We start from the raw sequence: 22,833 nt of genomic DNA, 5'->3' as shown, positions 1-22,833 counted from the left end.
TAATTAGAATTCTAATTAGAGATTATCAAAATGAGTCTTTGTCAATCTAATCAAATTCATTGACATTGCCGTGATCAATAATCGTTTACTTATGAGCCAAAAGAGGCATGATCTGTAAATTAACTTTTATCTTGCAGAGTTGTAAGACAGGCCCAAAACAACCAAAAACAGAGATAATCTTTATACATGAGCTAGCCAGAATACCTACCAAAATGCAAAATCTTGCAGTTTTCCCCTACAAGCCCTTGAGACTTTACATGACCTAAGGAAAGCCAATTAACAGCTAAGTCCAATGTTCTGTCAAGCAGATGGTTGGATTTCAGATTCAGAATATGTTTTCAGAAAGATGGTAATCATTCTTGTCTCTCTGAGTTTATGAAATATACTTCATATATGTTACATTCAAAGTCTGTACTGAAGACAGACTTTCTCTGATCTACTCCTGTTTTCTTAGATTTGACACTGGATAGATATGTGAATGAAAAATATTTGCTAAATGAATAGACTAAATATCAATGAGTAGAATGAATATAAACTAAACAGAAACAGAAAATTGTTTTATATAGGTAATAAAAACTTCATTGGGGAAAATAAACTCTAACTATAGACTGTCTCAGATGTACTGTTAAAAAAAAATCTCATCTGGGAAACCAGGAATTGCAGAATGATTCTTGGATCTGCCAGTTTTCTTTTTTAAAAAATAGATAAAGGAAAGGACCTCCAGAAAAAATTATTTTATCTTTTGAAAAAATATTTGTGCTTTCATTGGAAAATTAGGCCCAGTGGACATAGCCAGGATTATGAATCTACTCTTCTAATGTTTTTGAAGTTTTTGCTACTTTTCAAATTAAGGCAGGTGGTAAGAATACAAAATAATTCTGGTCTATTAACATGAAAAGTCTGTCTTGTCCAGAGGTTTAGTTGATTTTACCTCTTCTTTTGCAGAAAACCAACTTCACCTCCATTTGTATATTCATTGCAATATTTTTAAATGTGTCTGTTCTTCAAATTCTCTTTTAAACTGGTTTTACAACACATGCCTGGTTCTCTCATTGGTAAATGAGTAGAATAAAGTCTTTAACACATGTTTATTTGTATCCATGTGAAAGTCATGATTTTAACTTTATTTTGAAAAGTATCTTTTAATGTTTCCTAAAGCAGTATTTAGGAGAAAATGAATACTTAAAATAGAAACACATATATAATGAAAAGAAGAAACCCAACCAGTCAAAGTAATTGAGTTTGGCATAAGTATTAGTGTCTACAAAGCATAGATTATTTTCTCTTTTTATTTCCAGCTAGTGAGGCCCTGCATTTTCTTTTTTACTTTTAAAGAGAATAGAACAGAACAATAAGATGAATCAAAACAGTGATAAGAAAACAGAAAATTTACGATAGTTACTGTATTGCACATTGTTGTCCTCTAAATAGTTGCTTGGCTTTAGGCTTGCAGAGTTAATCAAACCATACAGTTCCTCTGAATCAGTTGTTCACTGGGTGAGCACGATTCTTCTTGCCTCCTCAGCCCATGCAACAGCTGGCTCACAGGTAAGGGCTTAGCTTTCTTCCTGGTTCTCCAGATTATTTTCATAATACATGGCGCAAGCTTTTTAATGTAGCAATAGTACTTAGGTAATAGTCGAAAAACTACCTGTTAGTGCATTGTAGTGACTTCTTTTATCCAATGGTGTTCATCAAAACATAGAGATAAGTCTAACCCAAAAGTCAATTCTTTTTTCTTCTATTTACATTTATTTTATCCTTTATCAGTTTGTTAAACATCAGTGCAAAAATCATACTACAATGAAGATGAATCCATGGTTTTTTTTTTTTTTTTTTTTTGTAGTTGTCCTCTCTGCATCTGGTAAGACATCTTTCCTGCAGTGCTGCTAGGTCAGGCACTGTAACAACACACTTTCTCCAGGATTTTTAACCTTTCTGTGGGGTAGTGTCAACTTTAGGTCACAAAATCTTATTATGTCAAATGAATTTGAGGATACAAAATACTTATTAGTTCCAGACTCTATAGAAACAATGGCAACATTAATTCTCTGGGAAGACAGAGGCTTCAGAGATTAAACATTAAAAGAACTTCCTTCTAAAGAATAATTAGGCTCGCTGAGGGAAAAAACCCACAAGCTAAGAGAGCTATGCTCCTTTGGTAAAATGAATGCAGTCTCTCTCCAGATACCAGAGTAGTGTTCAGGGGAGGATATTTTAGAATATATGAAATAAAAGGGGGTAGCACATGATTTCCTTGGAGGTTTTTTCAGGTTCTAAAAAACACACATTATGTGCAAGAAAATGCCGGCTATTTCCTTAGGTTACAGAGGAACAAAAAGATGGTTGATTATTTTTTAATGATGTCTTAAGTGAGGGAAAGTTACAGGCTTTCACCAGCAGGGGGAAATACTCTCCCAGGGAAAAACATTAAACCTCATACCAAGATTTTCATCATAATTTTTATGTGAAAGCAAGACAAATGTTTATTCTTGCTTTCCTCATTCATAGCACATTCAATAGCAAGGAATTCGCTATTCTATTCCTAAAGCACAATTGCTCTGAGAGAGCAGAAAAGTCATTGTGAGAACCTATAAGATCAATTAGAGTCAACTAAAAGCTGTCCTGCTGTAGGAGACACAGAAGCCTGAATTATAGAGCAGATCCATGTGCAAAGGAAATAAGAGTTTTCCTTACATAGTCACAGCTCACTCCTTCCTCAAATCCCCAAACGCAAACTTTATGCTGGAACCTTAGTAATTGCTCGCTCATTGGCTCCTCCCTATGCAAAACCACTAGCTACTTTTATTCAGTAAAAACATCTAACACATAGATATTCATAATTCATCCTTAAGAAATGTGAATTTTAAAGTGTTTGGCTGGTTTCTATCACTTATTACCATACACTGTGGCTTTCTTTCCCAGTATGTTCAATACTGCCAAAGATACTAATTTCATGGAGAGAAACTGAAGCCTGCACTAGAATTACACAGCAGGTGCCGTGGTGCTGAATAGAAGAGCACCCACTTGCTTTTCAGACACAGGCCTAAAGACGATCCTTGCCAAATCAGTTTTATAGCCTTTCCTACTATAAGAGCAAGCAGAATCCACTTTAGCACAGGAAAACAAAGTGAAACAATATTAGGACAGCATCCTTGTGTTAGAGAGAGAAACTGAAATACATTATACTGCCATCTTCAGAGCTAGCAGAAGGGAGGTGGAGAGGAAGAAAAAAGGAAGGAGAAAGAGAAAGAGACAGAGTCAGAGAGAGAAACAGAGGCAGGGGCAGAGAGCTGGAATAAGGGGGAGGAGAGAGCAGAGGAGAGGGGAAAGGAAAGGAGGGGAGGAGAGGAGAGGGGTGGTCAAAGGATACAGTCACTTTGAAAGGCACTTTGGATTCTGTTGTTGGCAGCAGCCTTATTCATAAGTGACAAAATTTGGATGCAACTAAAATATGCTTCAGTAAGTGAGTGGACAAAGAAATTGGTACATTCAAACACTGATGGAGTAGTCGGTGATGAAAAGCTGTCATGAAGACACAAAATCTCATAGAAGAGTCTTACGTATAATACTAAGTAGAGATGCTAATTTTTTTTTATCAATTCAACTACATGACATCCTGTACAAGGCAAAACTATGAAAATGTATGAACACTAGCAGTTTCCAACGCTTTGCGAGATTAGAGGAAGCGTGATTAAACGGAGCAAAAACAATTTTTACTTAATGATAGATACATGTCATTATACGTTTGTCAAAACCCATAGGATAACAATGCAAAGTAAAATCAAATATGAACTACACACTTTAATGATAATCTATCGGTTTTAGCTTATCAGTTGCTAATTATTTTAACACTAATGCAAGATGTTAATTATAATATAAGAAACTGGAGGGAGGATCAAAGGGAAAAGTAGTGCTGTGTAATTCTTATCAAGTACACCCACCCCTTTGTCAGTCTCAGTGATTATAGTGCTTATGTTCATTTCTGCTTATTAAATGAATTGTTTATGTTCAAGTACTTTTCATCTATAATTCAGATATGTTAAGGTAAGCATACTTATCTCTGAATATTTCAATTCCCTCTAATAATGCATTTATTTCAACTGGAAATCTTGGTATGTTCCCAACCATAGTAAGATACTTTTCTACTTTGAACTTCTATTGAATGATAATACAATTGCACATACTGCTTGCAAAAAATAATTGGAGTTGATCATGCTTTCTTTCATAGGCAGCCTCATTTGCTGGGATGCAAATAAGCAGAATATAGGTCCTGCCCCTAATTTCCACAGTCCAACATGCTCGAAATGATTGCATCCTCTCATGTCCACTAGACCAATTCCATCAACTATCTTAGATTTATTATCTAAGGCTATTTAGACAGTATTTTTTTCCTAGTGCATGCCTGTGCATTTATTTTAGTTCATTTCTATTTTTCAATTTTCCTTTAAATTCTACCTTCTTAAACTCTAAAAAATTCTGCCCATTTATTTTATATTTTAATAGAATTATGCAATTAACATGATCAATATTATATAAACCAAATTCTTTGATATCTATAAAGGAAATCAAGTTGGTATTTTTAAGACCTCTTATACCAGAAAACATTCTTTTGGATCATAAATAGAAAAAATGGGTCTAGGGATGCCCTGATAAGTACATTACAAATGCTAACAAAGAGTCCAAATTCAAACCTGTTATATTCATGGATGCAATTGCCTTTGTTTACCAAAGTGATCAACTCCAAAAAAAATAGTACTGATCTTATTGTTCAGGCTCTAATTCTATCCAAAATAGAGTTCAGATAGGTGCTTAGACAGAAGGCAAAATTACACTTTCTAAGCACTTCATCATTTTGAGCATATTTATAAAGAATGTACATTAACATGAGAATTGGGAACACCGTAACAAAAACACATTAGAAGAATGTACATAAAAGGAGGATTCCAAATAAGGGAAATCAAATTATAGAATGGATTTTATTATTGCTTTTAGAAGCTTCCTGCACATCCCTGTACCAATAACTCAAGGCTTTAATTTCCTCTCATCCATCTTCTGTCTCAGCCTTAGCTCCTAGAAAACCACACTACACTTCTCCCTCTAATCTTTCTTCCCTAAAGTCTCAAAAGTTCTTTTTTTTTTTTTATTTAAGGAGAAAAGAAAAAAAAGTGAAAGGGTACAAGTTATACAGATTTACAGAAGAAAAAAATGAACAGTAGGAAATCACTAGTTAATGGATTACATATTGCCATCTTAAAAATAATTGTTCAAGTCACAAAATTAAAGCTTGTAGAGTGGACATTCCAACAATGATACTGCAAACAGTTCTGTTCAATGATCCAATAAAACTCTGTGATATCATTTTCTATCTTATACACTCAAAAATACATGCAGTTATATAGTTTAGAGCACTTTCTTTTCCTCTCTTTTGCACAATGACTATTACACATTTTGGGTTTCATTGCTCCCACGGTTCTTATTACTTTTTTGGAAGAGAGTAAAACCAAATGAGACATAACAGGACAGAATCAGTCAAGTCAAAAGGGTGGACATAATAGATAATATAAAAACATAATACAAGGTGATCATCAATGGTTACCGTAATGCCTCCCGCTATCTCTAATAGAATTGCCTATATCATTAGTTATAATACAATTGAACAAAATAGTAAAGAACAAAACCGACAAAACCAACACATTGGAGACATTGTAGGTCTTCAAAAGTAGATAAAAGTCAACGAGAATGGGCATTATAATGAATCTCATTATCTTCTCAGCTGATGCCTAAACTTTCGAACCTGATACTATCCATCAAAACAGAATAGGGGAACATCAGTCAAAAACAAGATGGTGAGAGTAATACAGGGCTTCAAATCGAGATAATAGAAAGTCAAAGTGGGTTACTATATTATATCCTGCTATTTTTCCCTTTAATTAAACGGATAAAAATTAAAAAGTAAATAATGGAGTGGAGATTGAGAAAAAAGAGGGCATAACAGCAAAACAGCGCAGATCAAAACATAACCATTTAAGCAGAATAGTGTTTCACCACCAGATAATTCCAACCTAAAAGTAGTTACCATATTGACTCTTTCCTTGAAGTCCTTGAGTACAACTTCATATACTGTAGCATTAAGAATATCAAAACAATGTAAAACCATTTAAGAGAATGACAGCATTACAGAGTATTTAGAATCGACTAACAGAAAATGAACAATGGTTTCTGTATAATCTCCTTGTCTTTAAAAGGCTTTTGCTTATACTATCGTACATAATAAAATCCAATAAAATACAACCTGTTTAGACCATTGGAGACAGAAGAACAAAAGCTAGATGAGACTTCAAAACAAGATGATGCTAAATCAGTATTACCTATTAAGATGTCATTTTCTCTAAAATAGCTGTTCCTATCATCCAATCTTCTCTGTCTCATTTCTGTTGAGCTCTTTTTCTGTCAGTAGCTGTCAGTTTGTCTTCTTCATTTTTGTTCTCTGCTCCATTCGTTGTGGCCTCCCCGCCACCATTTCTGGGTTCTTTGTATTTTTCTTTTTTTAGAATATCCTGCAATACTTTCTGTAGGGTTGAATTGGTGGTTGCAAATTCCCCCAGTTCCTCTTTATCCTGAAAGCACCTTGTTTTTCCATCAATTTCCAGGGACAGTTGTGCAGGATATCTCAATCTTGGCTGGAGATTATTATCTTTCAAAGCTTGAATTATTTCCCCCCATGCTCTTCGTGATTTGATGGTTTGTGCAGAGAAATCTGCTGTAATTCTGATGGGTGTTCCCTTGTAAGTGGTCTGTTTCTTGTCTCTTACAGCTTTTAATATTCTGTTCTTGTATCGAATTTCTGGAATTTTTATTATTATATGCCTGGGTGTTTCTCTGTTTGGGTTGTAGGTAGCTGGGGTCCTGTATGCCTCATACATCTGAGTATCTTTACCTTTTGCTAAATTAGGAAAATTCTCCTGGATTATTTCTGTGAGTAGCTTTTGTAGTTCACTTGTTTGTATCCCTACTTCTTCTTTTATGTTCTTAATCCTTAAGTTATGGCTCCTCTTATCATCTTCTTGTCTTTGTATTATTGCTGTTTGTTTCTTTGTTATTTTTAAGAAGTTTTTCATTTCATTCTCCCATATTACAAGTCTGCCCTCCAGCTCAGATAGTCTGTCCTTAGTTTCTTTCAAGCTGTTATGCCAGTCTTGGATAGACTTCTTAATTTCTTGATAGTCCCTTTGAACTTGCTTCACGTACTCTATGCTTTCTCTGTTTTCTCCATCAAACAATTCTCCCCTCTTTTTCTGTTCTTCCATTCCACCATCTGTTTTTTCCTGGGTGGTGCTTAGCATTTCTCTAACTATTCTGCATACTTCTAGCTTCAGGTCGTTGATAACTTCATTCCTGAATTGGTCTATGAGGCTCTCTATATGGCGCTTAATGTCTATTGGTGCGGTGTCCGCTATTGCCTGTTTCTCAGAATTGGGGGCCAAGGAGCCTTTCTTGTTGCTTCCCTTCCCCATTTTCTCCGTTCCTTATAAAATGCAAGCTTACATAGGAGGCCCAGCTTCCCTGCCTGTCAGCCACAGCCTGATCAAATTGCGCTGGCTAGGTGTTCCCACCCACCGCTGCGCACCAGGGAGTTACGGACTAGGCAGCCTATGTGGGAGTCACCCCTCCGGGCCACCGTCAGGCTCTGGGATCTGGGTTAGGCCAGCCTACCAAGTCCGCCCGCAGCGTCACGCAGGCCAGGCACTTTTCACCAATCCCGTCCGAGAGGGGAATGTGTGGCTGGAGTCGCCACCGCACCCTGCTCTTACAGGACTGCCTGAGCCCAGAAAGTCCTCCACTGGAGTCAAACTGTGGTGGAGTGTCAGTTTCTCTCACTCACCTCGCCACCAGTCAGTGTACGCCTCCTTGTCCGTCCTGTTTTCGACTCCGTTCGCACACTCCCGTTCCCAGAGCTTCTGCGCGTCTCTCCTTGCCGAGCCGCTGTGGAGGCAGTCAGCCGCCGAGCGGCGGGAAATCCAAACCGCGGTTTCCAATGGCGCAGGATCCAGCCTCCACACCAAGACTTTTCTGTTCCTATTTTAGCGCCAGGACTGCATTCCAAGTTGATTTTTCTCAGCCCAGTTCGTTCCTGAGTCAGCAGAGCATATCTCTACCGGTTCATGTCTCCTTAGTCCGCATCATTCCTGATTTCTGAGCCGAGCCTTTCAGAGAGCCTCCAGTAGTTGCTGCTAACTATCCGCCATGTTCTCCCGGAAGTCAAGTCTCAAAAGTTCTATGTGTCAAAACTGGATTGGAATTCATTCTCTTTGACTTCAGTATTATCGGAATGACCTTTAAGTATAGCACCAAAATATCCAGTAGATAATCTGGAAAAGACAATATATATTCCACTAGAAAAACAATATATATCCCAAAGCTCTTACCTATTTTTGAATTATAAAATCCAAAAGGCTTTAAAATCTGTAAGTTTTTCATTATAAGTTTATTGTAAACTTGCTTGGTAGTAGACTTGACTGGAAGTGACAGGAGGATATTTATGGTCTTTACATATCCTTCTCGGTGTTCATATTCACATATTTCACTAGAGAAATGTTAACGTGCTTGAATTCCATCTCAGCCTTACCGTGGGTATATATTGAGATCATGTGTAAGCAAGAGCATAACACAGTCTCACACTTAGAAAGGCTCTGTGCTTAAAGCTTTACTGCTGCAATCTTGAAATCCAGTAAGTACTAAATTTTGAAACGTATATGGTCTTAACAGCTTTGGTGAAAGGACCTGTGTTACTAGCACCATATATTGTATGCTTCCTTAGAGGCATGTGATCTTCTAACACTGTATATATTACAGTCTTAATTTTTTAAAAAATCAAGTCAGTTATCTCAAATTTTAAGATCACCCATAAAAAAATAGCAAAGTTGGAGTTTAAGGTCTGATGACTTTGGGACTCACGAAAGAACATTTTAGGTGAGATGCTTTGCATTTTTTAGGATGAATAATATAAGATTGCCATATTCAATCATTTTGACTGAGAAACAGTCATAGGGCTCAAAAGACTATGTATAGTAGATATGAATGACTACTTGTAAAATGTATTTGCCTTGTTTTTTTTTCAGTTTGAAATGATGGCTAAACTAATTTTTCTGTAAAAATAAATAAAAGGTTAAAGTTAAGTCAGAAGACAAATTTATGTAGTTCAATTTAAAGCCAGTTGTATGTCTCATCCTATCTCAGTAGAGATGACATCACTGCTCCTAACTGGAGAGGACTGGTCACATGGGAGACCATGTTTTTTATTGTGATCAGCTGCAGAAGATTAGCAAAGATGACCTCATCTGCAGCTGAAGAGATTTGACCTTTGCCTTTTTAGGCATGTGAAGCAGAAAAAGAACTTGCAAGCTGAGAAATGTAAAACAGACATGCAACCTTCAACCTGGCAAAGTTTATCAGCATGTGTTAAGAGCAAATGCTTAGACTTGAACATGATGTAAAAGCACAGTCAGAACAAGGAAAGAACAGTAAGTAGCCTGGGGTTTGGGTGGATCTTTTGGCATTTCTCAATAATACCAGAAAAATATGTTTTTCATTTTCCAATAATAAAATATTTTTAAAAAATGAGTTTTTAAGAAAAATATATTTTGCCCATTTCCTATAAAGAGATGCAAAAGTAACTAGTTTCCCCTGAGAATATCTTAGACCTAATCAAATCAGTTAGGTCTACCAGAGACTACATTAATTGCTAGTTTTAAAAAAAAAAAAGCTCTCCAGCTAAATTTGTTACTGCTGTAATGATAGTAAAGCTTCCGCAGAAAGGCCAAGGTTAGACACTCACAGAGGTCTAGGAATGCGGGAATCTCAAGGGAAAAGATGCCTGTTGTGTGTTCTTTCTGTGTCTTGCTTTTACTGAACTTCACACAAACTAAAAAGCTTCCAGTATTTCAGATATCCTTCTGTTTAAAATCCCTGTAGAAATCAGAACTTGCTTAATATTTTAGGCTTTGACAAGTATCTTCTGATGTAACACTATGGGTGCCATGACTAGAAGCACTTACTGTCAGTTTAAGAAGGGTGACTAATAAAAGCCAAAAAAGATTGTTCCCATCTCCTGGCTGGTAATTGTTAATCAATATTTTCAAATCACATAGCCTGTGGGAAGCAGACTTTGTGTTTGCGCATTTTACTAACAACTAACTGCAGACAGGGAAGGTTTCCAAAAAGGTGCTGTAATGCTCAAATCTGAAATGTGAGAAATATTTCATCCAGATAAGAAAGTCAGTCCACTCTTCTACTTTTGAGCAGGGCAGTTACCTAACTTAAAAAGCCAAGTCTTTTCTATTTCCTGAGTAATTTTTATCTTTCCTGCTGCTTTCCCACTCTCCAAGTGGAAAAGTATCTCTCGTTCCCTCAAGCTGAGAATCTGAGACCAATTGCTTTGAAAGATGTGAGAAAAATGACTGATGATTTACGCAGTTGATATTATGATTAGTTCCTATATTTTAATTGTTTCTGTGGTGCTAGTCATGGTTATTTTCCTGTTTGTCCAATATATTTGTTTGATTAAAAAAATGTTCAAAGTGAGACGTCAGATTTTAAGAAAAAAATTAACTTACATTTCAGCAATATTTTTTGTTAATACAGATTAAGTAATTAAAGAATTTTCTTAAAGCTTATCTCTTAATATACTAGAAAAAATAATCACTGGAATTCATCAGCAAGGTCCAAATAACCCTTTTATGTATTTTAAAATCATTTTCAAATATGTGTATAAAATTCTTAGATAATACAAACACATACTAAAAGGCAGCCTGTGATTGCCTTTATTATTCTTAGATAATACAAACACATTTATACTAAAAGGCAGATCAGTGATTGCCTGGAACTGAGGGTAGGGCAATATAATAAATGTGTTACCTTCATGATGTTAAAAGTTTTGCAAACGTACACATATACCAAAACTTACAAAATTGTACACTTTGTGTGTACAGTTTATTGTATGTCAGATCCGATTAAGATTAAGTGTTTTAATAAAATTAGGAATAGAAGAGAAAACTACTATAATGCACCCTAGATTGCAGAGGTAGGTCATATGGGAACAAGGACTTATAACCTTTGACACCAGTGACTGCAACAAAAAAAAAAAAAAAATAGATACATCTGCCAAATGATTGTCTTGCTAATTAAAGTGAACTTTGAGGAGGTTGCCTCAGAGTTATGTGAAGGTCAAGATATTCCAGTAAGGAAGTTTTCTGGGGGAGTATTATTAGTTTGGGAAATTTAACGTACAAGCCAATCTTAAATATTGACAAGGTTTTTTTTTTTAACTATAAGACCTCTTAAAAATGTAATGGTAACCTTGATTAGTCAGAGAAAAATAACAACTTATCTAGCTATCCCCCATCAGTTTATGTGTACTTATGAAATATTAAAAAATAAACAACTACTTGGAAAATTCTGCAAAAACTTCACATTCCCTTTTGTAAATAAAGGAGCTAGTAGTAAAGCAAAATGCACTGTGACTGTGCTTGCTTAAACAAGGCATTTCCAACTTTGACATTATTGGCATTTGGAGCTGGGTAATTGTAGGGAGCAAACTGTGTATCATAGAATGCTTAGAGCTCTGACCACTGTGCCCCAACCACTAAATGCCCCCAGCTCACTCCTCCAACTTGTGACAAATGGGGTTGGGGATTTAGCTCAGCGGCATAAGCACCTGCCTTCAAGCAGGTGGTCATGAGTTCAATCCCCGGTACCAGAAAAAAAAAAAAGTCATCCATTCAACTGTGACAAACAAAAGTGTCTCTAGCCATTGTTAAATGTCCCTTGAAATACAAAATCACCCCAATTGAGAATTCTTGAAGATTCACTGTCATGTTTGATACAAAGTTAGAAATTATACATACCCAACAACAAATGTAAATGAAACTTTTGCTTAATATAAGAAAGATTAATAGTACTAATATATAGTAAATTGAGCTTTTGAAAAATAGTAAAAGTATATAGCTAGAAAAAGAAACATAGCCAATAATAATTTTTAAAATTCAAATATAGTTTACTACTGATGAACAGTTTTGAAATTCAGACATATTCCAATGTTGATCTTCACCACTTAGTGTGTAGGAAAAATGTACTCAAATTTTATTGCCTAAAATCACAGCATATCAGCCATTAGTGTTAGCTGGTATCTTTCCAGCCAATAAATATATGGTATCAACTGAATCTTTTCTTAGCCTCAAACAACAATTACTGTCTCAAGCTGAGGATGCAGCACAGTGATAGAGCACTTGCCTGCCATGTTCCAGACTCTGAGGTCAAGCCTTAGCAGCAAATAGCAACCACTGTCTTTAAAGAATGGTTACATCCCTTTAAGAAGTAGACACTTGGAATAAATTTTATTTTAAACAGTAGTACAGAAAAAGTGTATTACACTTTAAATTAATCCTGTTTCCCTTAGTCAAATGAGATTCAAATTTCCATTAATTAAATGAGATCTCATCCTGATTCTACTGAGCCTGTAAAATACCCAGACTGATACCCAGAATGATGAATTAATTCATCATTCTCTTTTTTTAAATGACTGTAAACAGAAGTTTTAATCCCAAGAAAAATGTTTGTAAATATGTGAAGAAAGTTTTTAAATGTTAATTCTTCAAAGTAATGTTGATATTCAGGGTCATTGATAAAAAATATGCTGTAAATGTGATAATTTCAGATCCATCTACAATGCGCAGAAAGGATTTATTTGCATGCTAATGCATGCCAAATGATAAGTTAATTCCTCGCCTTCTTCCCTTGCTAAGGACTGGTCACAAAGCTTAGATTCAATGTCAAATAAATCTCTGAAAGCTAGGACTCCGAAATCACTGCTAGGGAAGAGAAAAGCTTTATGCCTCAAGCTGGGCTGTGCACAAAGCCAAGGATTCAGGGAAGTACTGAGGTTTGCCTTCCAGCTGGGCATTCAGCTCCTTCTATGACCTCAAACAAGTGATTTCCACACTCCTGTTTCTTAATCTATAAGAAATGACAAGGAAAGTTTGGGGTGGGGGGTCTTAATGTTTAAACTATAGATCAGATTGTTAAAATTACAACCACAACATAAGCCAGCCCTTCAAACCTGAAATAGATGCCATTTGTTGTGTGTTTTGTTATATTCCACCTAGTGCAGACACAAACGTGATGGATTCTTTAACAGGCAAAGTAAATAGCCTTTTAGAGTTTACTATTGATGGTTTTTATTCCTTGCATTCAACTCCAAGAATGTTTGTGGAAAACGTGAAAAAAATAAAAATAAAAAAGCTGATTGTATCTGAAATGTGAGGTTCTTCTTTAAGAATGAATGATTTTAGTTGTAATCAAAATTTCAATTCTACATTTTACTACTGTCCTCCAAGAATAAAAATCAAAATGTAAGGGCAGGGGATTTAGCTCAGCAGCATAAGTGTCTGCCTGGCAAGCGCAAGGTCTTGAATTCAATCCCCGGCAACAAAAACAAAAAACAAAATTTACTTAGCTTATAATCTAACAAAATAAAAGAAAATTATTTCTAGTCCTAATTCTATGAGTAATCAAGTATGTGACCTCAGACAAATAGGGCTAGTCTATAGGAAAGAATATTATGCAAACATTATGCATTTCTATTTATGAGAATTTGTAAGACACAATTATAGCATCAAATATAAAATCTTTTAGATTTTTCCACTTTAAATAAATTAGAAAAGTTTCCCAAAATATTAAATATATAGAAAAATGTGCACAAATAGGTACTGTATCTCAACTGCAAAAAATTTTAAGATTAGTAGAAAATCTACAACACATTAACAATAACTGTTTATTTATTACTATTGAATTTTTCAATTTGTTTCTGTTATAAAATTCTGTAATGTTCACATATTATTTTACAATCAGAAAACTTTATAAAATCAGTAAACTGTTAAGAAAAGAAATTACGGCTGGGGATTTAGCTCAGCGGCATAAGCACCTGCCTTGCAAGCAGGCGGTCGTGAGTTCGATCCCTGGTACCGATAAAAATGAAAAAGACAAAAAAAAAAAAAAAAAAAAAAAAAGAAAAGAAATTACATGATTGTCATACAAAGAGAGTACTTTAGTTTCCATCTGTTAATTAAGAGAACAGTAACAATTTACTTCTTACCTTGCTCAGATAATCTTGCACATCAACACTTCAGATTCAAAGTATTATTTATATCTTGTGTCTTTCAAAAACTGATTCCCAGGTACTATTTACCTCTTCTGCTCGTTACTTCAGCCCATTGATCTGGACCCCAGGATTACTGGTCAGTGGTGAAGGCAAAATTGCACTTGCCACAGAACAGGAGGTCTTGGGGCTGGGGATTTAGCTCAGCGGCATAAGCACCTGCCTTGCAAGCAGGTGGTCAGGAGTTTGATCCCTGGTACTGGAAAAAAAAAAAAAAAAAAAGAACAGGAAGTCTCCTCTGCAGTGGGATAGGTGGCAATGGGAAGCAGCTCTGCAGCTGGCAGACACCTTATTGATGGAACCACAAAATAACTTCCGACACGACCAACAGTCATGTCTAGCAATTATATTGACAAATCTCTGTGGCTTTATTACCCAACACTCTTCCTGTGGGAAACCACCTCCTCCCACAGAGGACTTGTGAACAATCAGTTCAGAAGTGGCCACAACTGCATAAAGCTCCCCATCTTTCTGAAATACACACAAAGGTCTTTCCCAGGGAAACTAGGATGTATTTCCTCATTCAGGATTTACTGAGATCTAAGTATGTGCCAAGACAAGAGACAAAGGTATCTCTCCTCATTTAAGGCGAGCAAATTTGACCCTCCTCTGGCAGGCAGTGTTTTGAAAATATAATTAGCTTCAAGACATTGTAAAATTTGCATTTTTTAAAGAAAGGCAGACAAGACTTCAGTCCTGAGGAGAAAAAAATGCTAATGGTTTGACCTGGTGAAATTACTTAACCTTTCTGAACTTTGATTACTTACTACAATGAAACTAGAACTATTGGTAATATTTAAACTCTGTGATACATAATTGTGGTTCTCAATAAATACTATTGGTGTTTGTCCATAACATGTATTTAATGTAATAATAGAGGTACTATCTACCTTAGATGCATACAGGAAAAATAGAATAATAAATACATAACCAGAGCAGTTATGCCCTTAAGAAATTTGATAGAGAATAGACTATTAGTTCCTCAGTTACTAAACTTAAATCATTCTATACTCTCATATTTTAGTTTCTGTGTTTCTGACAGGAGTAATCTTCTCAGCATAGAAGTCTACTAGTAACTTGGTGACTATAAATTAAGATATTCTACATAAAAACCACCTTTCTCTGCCCAAATCAAATTACAAGAAAATAGAGAGCAAAACTTACATACTGTTAAATGTTATCTAAAAATCAAAGCCATAATCTTCAGGAAAATGGAAGACAACTCCTCACCATCAAGGAAACAAGAAGAGCTTATCTCAGGTCACCATTTCCTAGATAGTAGAAGATAACAAAATTATTTCTTGAATAAAAATAGAAAAACTTTCTGAATGAGAGGCCACATGTCTGCTGCTATTTCTTGTTGTTGACAATGAGGATATATAGAGGCACATGTGAGAATGAGGGAGTGAAGTAATGTTTGGAAAAGCAATTGTATGTCTGCCATCATTTCATGTTAAAACTTATTACGTATGTATGAACTTGGCACTGTAGAGTTAAGGAAATAAGTAGATAACCATTGAAAGATTCATCTAAAATTGCACCACAAGAAAGAGAGGTGGGGTTTGAAATCTAGTTTCCTGATTCCTAGACTCAGATTATATTAGCATTTTATCACAGGAACCAAATATTTGACATACCAATTTAAAGAGAAAAGCATTATCTAGGACCAAAGTTTCAGAAGTTTCAGTAATGTATGCTTCAGGGCCGAAACATCATGGCCAAATCCAAGGGCAGAAGGAAGCTGCTGAGTTCATGGCAGCAGGGAACACAAAATGGGATAGGAAACACATTTTCAGGTCACACCCCAGTGACCCAACTCCTCCAAAAATTTCCCGGAGCCTAACAGCACATGTAGCTATGAACTCGTTAATGGATTAATCTGCTCATAAAATTAACCCTCTCCATGAGCCGGTAACCTTCTAAAAGCCCCACTTCTGAACACATGAGCCTTTAGGGGACATTCTAATCCCAAACAATAACAATTTGCTACCATTGCATGCTTCCTAAGAGATTCCTGAGCAATGGACTAGGCTTAATACTTGGCAGACTGGAAAAAATAAGTATGCTTGTATCTGTTATATTGTTTTGTTATCTCATTCTGTAGCATGTAAAATAACATGCTTGTTTTGGTTACATTCCCCGAATTAATATAAACAATAGCAAAGTAGCATAAAGAAATATACACAGAAGTCACACATGAATACTAATTACTAAATTATCTGCTGGAAGTTAAGTAAAGTAAGATTTCCCTTGTGAGAGAGATAAACAAATAGAGAGCAAATGTGGTTTACCGTGTCTCCTTTTTCTGGGGCAGCATCTCCTCAGCCTCAGCAGGATTGTTTTACTTTCGACATATTTTCTCCATGATACTCTTTGAAAGTTAGATGGATTAAATATGTAAGTCCATTATTTACTGAAAATAAATAACTCCAATTTTAAAGGGCTTTATCTCGTTATTCAAGAGATGATGGCGTCTAGAGGAAGAAAATATACTAATCAGCTAAGATTGAGAAAAATCATTCTTATATTCTTGTAAACACGGTCTAAATAGTAGCAAACCCTGACTCTTGTTTACTGCCACAGTCTTCCTTTTCTGACACCTATACGTTACTTGACCCTCATCTAGAATTTCTCTGATTTGCCATCTCTATCTCTAATCTTGACATATAATAGAAAAGGTGTAAGTAATGCCAATTCTATTTTAGCATTTGTCATCCTGACACTTCCTTCTAGTTAACTCTTAAACTTATTCCCAGGTCTAATTGTGAGTAATTAAAGGATAGAGGTAAAATCTTGTCTTCCTTTGTACCAAATGTCTTCTGCTTATCAATTATTCTTGTGATGTACAGATCACTTACTTTTATAAGAATAATTAACATCTTACAACAGATTCTTCCATTTACTTTTAAAATCTCCATGACTATCAATTATGTCAATATTTCCTGAAGTAATCTGTCAAATACAAGTTAGATAAAATAAATTTTATCGATCCAAAAAATAATTAAATTATCTCACACTTCAATTTCTTACTGAAGTAAGGATATTTATAATTTGTGTTTGGGGTTTTGCTTAACTAAGTTGAACAAGTCTCTCTTCCTTCCATGTTTCTTTTTTGTTTAAATAACAGATCAGTCAACATATTAGTTCACATTGAAAGTTTTCATTTTAAGTTCCTGTTTCATCTTATTTCCCACAGAGTCAAACAAGCTAATGGACTTAAGTAAGTCATGGTCTGGGAAGATTCTTTAATTTGTCAATGGCTCAATTCATTGTGGAATCTGGAGATCCAAATACCTTGACTATGACCATTAGCACCTCACCTCCAAGACAACATCCCAATAAAAAATAACATATGCCAGCTCGTGGTCTTTTTAAAAAAATGTATGAAGATTTAGCTGACTCCTCTCCAACATGGGAAACTCAGAAGAGTTTGTCGTCTTCACAAAGTAATTGACAACATTGCCATCAATATTTTAAGTCTTTCCAAGTCACTAACAAATTGTTGTTTTTCAAAAGCATTGCTCCTTGCTAAGAGAAAGATGATCTGTGGTTTCAAAGACAAGTTCATGAGTGTGAAGGTGAGGCAAGATGGTAACTGCATGTTGTCTGTATCAAAACTCTTAAACCTTAACTGTCTGAAAAATCGTCATCTTCCTCAGAGTCCATATTAGCAGAGGAAGCATGAAGTCATACGTGTCCCTCTAACACCACATTCTGCCTTCAGTGATGGTCAGTGGAAAAATCCGCAAAGAAAAATGTAATGTTCACTTCATAACATTTCTTATTAACAATGAGGTGAAACACTAGTTAAAAATATTTCCTCTAACAGTCTTTACTACATTAAAAAAATTTGATTGGTTTCCTCTTTTTCAACTCCAAAATTTAATTGAGTCATCAAATGTTAGAACTGGGTAATTTCATAATAAGCCCAAAAAGCCCAATTAAAGCCCAAAAAGGAAGTAAACTATTAAGTTCATATGCAGTTATGGTAGAATACGATAATTACATATGAATTGGTCTCCAAAGTTGACTTATGCAGAAAGCCATAGCAGCAGAAATATGGTGTTATGGACTAAATAGGTCTTCTCACAGTTCATATATTTAAATCCTAATACTCAATATGATAGTTGTGGTGGTGGGACTTTTGAGAGTTTATTAGCTTTAAGTGAAAATATTAGGGAGAGACTCCAAGATGAGATTAGTGTTCTTTAGAGGAAGACAACAGAGCTCACGTGGTCTCCATATGAGGACACGGGGCGAAGGCAGCCAGCAAGCCAGGAAGTGAGTCTTCTCCAAAACCCAACCATGCTGTGACCCTGATCTCTGAATTCCATCCTCCAGAACTATGAGATATCCTTGCTTAAGCCACCAAGTCCACTTTTGGCAACCCAAGTTGACCATGACAGTGGGTAACATTGTAGTTATTTGATCATAGTTAATGGCCATCATGCTTCCTTCTGAAGTAGATCATACCCTCTGTCAGATGTAAAGGAGGAAAAATCATGTTCCTCTTTTTTTCTGTAAGTGCAAAGTATCTGTCACTGGACGGATACTTGGGGGTGTCTTAATTACTTTTTTCTCGTTGTTAATACAAAATACCTGATGCCCAAAGTGAAGCAAGAGAAGGTATATTTTTTGCAGTTTTGGAGATCTCGGTCCATACTCAGCTGGCTCCAACCAGCAAGGTGGCCTGGCAGGGCAGCCATTCACCACCACTGCAAGCAGCAAGAGCAAACAGAGCAAAACAGGAAAGACACGCCTTCTTCTGGCCCTTACATTGTACACTGGCTTCACCCTGGGGTGAGTGTAGTGCTCACACCACCAATCTGGTTCAGTGCCAGACAATGAACCAAGCGCGAACACCAGACTCAGCCGCATCCATGACTGTATGAGGCTTGGTGGGGGGAGGGAGGAGTCTGAAACAAACAATAACAGGGATAGTCTGAAGTCGTTAATTATATTTAAACATAACCACAAAGTACAAGATTAGACAATCATACTAGTAATGTTTTCTTGCCTCCAAAAATTTTTCAATAGTATATATTAGAATATATTTTAAAATACTGTCTTAGTTATTTTTCTCAAAGTTAAAGGTAGAAATGTTTATTTAGCTCACAGTTTGCCGAGGTTTAAACCCATAATCATCCGGTTCCAAGGCAGGGTGCAACTCTGCAGAGGTGCAACAGTTCATGGCAGTGGAAAACAGCAAAGCAGTGGGGGCGGGGCGCAGGGAGAAGGAGAGTGAGAGGGGGAGGGAGAGGGAGAGAGAGAGAGATAGAGAGAGAGAGAGAGAATGGAAAAACAAAAAAGGTGAAACTGACAACTAATGATAATGTTATTGGTGTACTCTGCCAAACACTATACAGGTAATGTTACTATTTGTTGCTTTGCAATCAACAGTCCATATTTGCTCTCTGATTATTTTTAATGAGAAACGTAATTTTAAAAAACTAAACTTTCGGTCGTGGTGTCACATGCCTGTAATCCTAGCATTTGGGAGGCTGAGGCAGGAGGATCAATGTGAATCTGAGGCCAGCCTCAGATATATAGTAAGACCTTATCTCAAAAAAATACATAAATTTTTTAGATTAATTAATTAAAAATAAGCTTATCCTTTTAAAAAATTCTGTGAGAGAACTCAAATACAATCCTCAGTCCTTTTCCTCTCCTCAATATTTTCTTCTCTGTTATCCTTATTTTCAGATTTGTTCTGTCGACATGGAGATTTATACCAGCTAAACAATATCCTATATTTACAAATCCCAGTGACAATACATCCAGCTATCTCCTAAAACTCATCTCATTGGCCTGCATTGGGTCACATGATGATTCCCAGAACCAATTACCACAAGGACAGAACGAGTTGACTGGTCAGGCTTGGGTCACCAAGTGAGCCAGATCCCTCATCTACATCATAGAATCTGAGAATAAGATTCTATTGTAAGGAAAATAAAGGTGCTGTTCTGGGAAGAAGGGAACCTGATATCAGAGAGACACAATGATACATCTCTATTATGTTTTTTAAAAAGCAATCATATTTTTTGTGCAAAAAAAATTACATTGAAAAACAGGAAACTTTGAAAAATTACAAATTCTAATTCCACAGTTAAGAATCTCTGATGATTATGCTCCTATAGAGTTTTCCCCCTGCTAAACTATGGAGTTTTCTTTCCTGTTGAAATTTCCTTTGATAAACAAAAGTATACATATAATTATATATTATATATAATATATATATTAGTTTTGTTAACTATTTGCAAATCTTACTTAGAAATTATATCAACTTTTTCCATTTAGCTCTCTTATCAGGACAAACAAAAAACAGAATAAATTGTCAAAGAAAAAGAAAATGACTTGAAAGCTTAGCAAAATCTATTTTTTATTTTATTGTTTGTTTTTTTAATTTCTCCCTAATGACTCCTGGAAAAGAAATCCTAGAATTCACATTTCTTTTCAATTCCTCCCCCGAGTACGACCATAGCAATTTTTGTCTCTATGTTTTCTTTGCAGTAATGTCCTTCTTCCTTTCCACTTCACACATTAAATATATCCAGAGAAAGTAAAATTACAATGTCAAAATTCATATTGAAAAAGTGTTACTTTCTTGTTTTCTCTATAAAATCATAAAGAATGGAGATCAAAACATAGTTTTGGTTCATTTCACAAAAGTTTAATACAGATAAAATTCCAAGATAAAATTGGTATTGGGAAACTCTCTGTATTTTATTATTATGGCTAATGTTTGTCATATTGTCTTATCTAGAAATTTTTCTGTGCTTCTACAAAATGCCAGTTGCACATTTTATGGATGTTTACCTTTATATTTGCTTCCTTCCATTTCATAATTTGCTGGAATGATATCTAAAAATTACCCTGGAGAGAATCATGCACTAGCTTTACTTCAAACAATGTAAGTAGTAAGGTGTCACAACACATATATACCTGTAATTCCAGCACTTAGGAAGCTGAGACAGGAGGATCAACTTGAGCTACATAGTGAGATCGAGGCCAACCTGAACTACATAGGGAGATCTTCTCTCAGAAAAGAAAATAGAAAAAACAAAAACAAAAAATGTAGGCACTTTACAAACCAAGGTCAGTTCTTTGTAGGACAAAATTGGCATATCATATCGACTTTGTGTAATATTAACCTCAGAAACCGTAAAGTGTGCTAAAATTTCATCAGTTCACATTTCCTGGCTCTCTACTGAACATGAATTCTCCAAAGTGCAAACTCTATGGGTCATTCCTTTGACGTGTTTCACAACTTACTATCAAGAGAGGTCTCACAATTGTAGAATCTGGAGGTGTCATTACCCACACGCTGATGTATGTGCTGTCGCCTCTGCCATGCCTCATTCCACAAGCAGGCCATCACACACCGCTGTTTCTATAAATAAAGAAAAAAAATTATATCCAAATCCCTGAACCTTTTGCAATCTTCTGAGTTATTTAACTGAGCCCAACCTCCAAGTTTAAATTTTGAAAAAATATTTTTATCTTTCCTATATTAAAAGAATAATGGAGTAATTATTTAACAGCTTGCTCACGCATGATTTCACCCCTGTAATGTTTTTGGCGTGTCTGTCTCATAAAGCTCAGGAAATGTTTTATCTAATAAATCACCCCAACTTTCTGAGGAAATGAATGACAAGAGTAGAAATGATACATAGTGTGATTCACCAGCATGTACTTTAGAGAAAGAGTATTGTTAGAATAATCATTAATTATATGTTTGAAATATTGCCTTGTATCTTCATATTTCTTATTCTCAAACTGAAGCCCTCAGTCACTTGTAAGCTTTTTAGCAGAGACATGCAAGTAATGGTGACTTTTAAAAATTTCTATTGTCCTGTTCTCAAAGAAAAAAATCTTATTTAAAATAGAATAGCACCATGTGAAATGTCATTTTAACATATTATTTTATTTTTCATAATAAAGTATCAATTAAGTTTTGCTTGTCAGCACAACACAATCACCTGAGGACTTCTATGAAAGAAGCAGAGTTGGTTTTTCTGGTTTTGGTTTTGGTTTTGGTTTTGGTTTTTTTTTGAGACAGAGTCTCACTCTGCAGCTCAGGCTGTGCTTGAGCTCACTTTGTAACACAGGCTGGTCTCAAAACTCACAATGATCTTCCTGCCTCAGCTTCCTGAGTGCTGGAACTACAGGTGTGTGCCACCAAGCCTGGTTTAAGAAGCAGAGTTTTGAGTGTGCCAGTAGATGTCACTGACAAGCCTGAAGTAAAGAGAATTTTTTTTAAATGAGAGAGTACAGATGTTTTGAGAACTGAAAAGACAAGAACAAGAAAGAAAAGAACAGGAATAAATGAGAAAGGAAAATGAAAGAAAAAGAAATAAAAAGATTTAGATATATCCTTCTTAGTTTAAAAAAAAGTAACTCTTCAGAGAGAGAATAAGCATCTGCAAGATGAAAGTCTCGGACTTCTGTGTGGATGTGAGGGACCACTCTTCTATTTACACTAAATCTAGACATTTGTTTCTGTAGTCTAAATTTAAATACTATAAATTCTTCCTATTGCCAAGTTACAATTCAAAATGAAAACTTGTCATACTTATTTAATTTCTTTCCTAAGTTCAGAAGCCAGTAAATGGGGTCTC

The sequence above is a fragment of the Cavia porcellus genome, unplaced genomic scaffold (genome assembly GCF_034190915.1).
Source record: "Cavia porcellus strain 051 isolate PalLab524CR breed Dunkin Hartley unplaced genomic scaffold, mCavPor4.1 scaffold_15, whole genome shotgun sequence".
NCBI classification, from domain to species: domain Eukaryota; kingdom Metazoa; phylum Chordata; class Mammalia; order Rodentia; family Caviidae; genus Cavia; species Cavia porcellus.
Note: the sequence above shows the minus strand (reverse complement) of the source record.